Source organism: Ascaphus truei, chromosome 7 (assembly GCF_040206685.1).
Source record: "Ascaphus truei isolate aAscTru1 chromosome 7, aAscTru1.hap1, whole genome shotgun sequence".
NCBI classification, from domain to species: domain Eukaryota; kingdom Metazoa; phylum Chordata; class Amphibia; order Anura; family Ascaphidae; genus Ascaphus; species Ascaphus truei.
Genome location: NC_134489.1, coordinates 112,771,915 through 112,774,207, shown reverse-complemented (window position 1 = coordinate 112,774,207; position 2,293 = coordinate 112,771,915).

Below are 2,293 nucleotides of genomic sequence, written 5' to 3'. Positions count from 1 at the left end.
TAGCAAAATAAAACACATTGTATAGCAAAATAAAACACATTGCATAGCAAAATAAAACACATTGCATAGCAAAATCAACAAAATTGCAAAAATCATGAGCTTTTCCCCCCGAAAATATGCCCTTTAAGCGCGATACTGCAGTGTTATCACTGCTTAGTGAATCGCGCTGCTAGCCTTATCGTACTTAAAGGGCATTTATCTCTCTTAAAAGGACTTTTCACTGCTTAGTGAATCGCCCCCTGAATATCTGGAAGTATTTCCTGGCTCCAGTCTGAAGCTTCCTGTGCTTCTGCCTGAGTTTCCACAGCTCCTGAGCTCCCCCTGGTGGTTACACCACATATTCATATACATGTATATTACACTGGGTATAAAGCTCACGTCTTCGTCTCTCTGTCTGGCAGGTTATTAAGGCTGCGGTCAGTGTGGCGCGGAGCGTGCAGGTGCTTATGCGTGGTGGCGCAAGCAAGCGGCAAATTCAAATTTGCTTGCTTGGCAAGCAGGTAAGCGCCGCACATGCTCAGGCGCTCGCTCACGCTGGCCACACATATTGCCGCAATGTGTTTCATCGCGGCCAGCGTGAGCGAGCCAGCCCACCCGCTCAGCGCCACCCTGGACAAGGCCTTAGGTTGGGGACAAATTCAAACTTCGTGGATTCGGGAGTTCGATTTGAACTTTTCTGAACAAAATACAAAGAAAACCCAAGAAAGGCTAATTCTCAGATTCATTTTAATGAATATATATTTTTTAATTATTTGTTTTTTAATATATATTTTTTAAATCCCAAACTGAAACCACAATATAATAATGTATTGTCTGTAGCTGCAATTAACCAGCTCCCTGCTGGATTCCTCAGACCAATACAGGCTTTCTGTTGGAGCCTTTAATTTATATCTTATTTATTCCATGGGTTTCTTCCACCATCCCGCTTCAGAGAATGCCCTCTTGTTCTAGCTCTCCTCTCCGATATATGCTTCCCTCCTGTACTTTGTACATATTAACCCACTGGATCCCAATCTTTTTTGTTGTTATTAAGGAACCCTATAATTGTATTGTGAAATTCTACAGAACCCCAACCCTCTCTAATAGCGCGTCTGAGATCAGATGCACTGTAAGGAACCCCAACCCTCTCTAATAGCGCGTCTGAGATCAGATGCATTGTAAGGAACCCCAACCCTCTCTAATAACGCGTCTGAGATCAGATGCACTGTAAGGAACCCCAACCCTCTCTAATAGTGCGTCTGAGATCAGATGCATTGTAAGGAACCCCAACCCTCTCTAATAACGCGTCTGAGATCAGATGCACTGTAAGGAACCCCAACCCTCTCTAATAGCGCGTCTGAGATCAGATGCATTGTAAGGAACCCCAACCCTCTCTAATAGCGTGCCTGAGATCAGATGCATTGTAAGGAACCCCAACCCTCTCTAATAGCGCGTCTGAGATCAGATGCATTGTAAGGAACCCCGACCCTCTCTAATAGCGCGTCTGAGATCAGATGCATTGTAAGGAACCCCGACCCTCTCTAATAGCGCGTCTGAGATCAGATGCATTGTAAGGAACCCCAACCCTCTCTAATAGTACATTGGAAATTCTTCTGTACTTTGTACAATTTTCAAATGACCTGAAAATTACAGGGAACCCTTTAGGGGTGCCTGGGGAACCCACAGATTCCTAGGATCACTGGTTGAAAAACACTGCATTAACCCTTTAATTATGTGACAGTTTCTATCATATCCCCCTCTCCCCTCTAAGCTGCATACGCGACTTTATACCTTCAGTCTGTCCTAGGACAGAGATGGTGCTGTATACCAGGGGTGCACAGTCTTTCCCTGCTTCCCCCCCTGCTCATGCGCCCCCTTCCTTACCGTGTCTCTGGCTCTCTGCGTCAAATGATATACAGCAGGGAGCACAAACTGGGGGGGCGCAAACTGGGGGGTGCAAACTGGGGGGCGCAAGCCATGTGATGTCATGTGACCCCGCAGCGTCAGCGAAAACAAGGTAAGTGAAGTTGCAGAGGCCTCCGGCGATCCCCGGCATTCATTTAAATGCCATGGGGGGAGAGTGCGGGGCCTCAGCAACCGCCGCGCCCCCTGAGAAATCTTGCGCCCCCAGTTTGCGCCCCCAGTTTGCGCCCCTGCTGTATATTATTGCTGTGTACGATTCAGTGATTGTTCATCATGTTATGTCGCCATCTACAGGTTTTCTTTGGTACTAACTTAGAGTCTCAGTTATTCTAAATCAATGGCCGAGTCCTGAAACTCCGCCAAAAGTTAGTGTAGCCCTGATAGGTTTTGG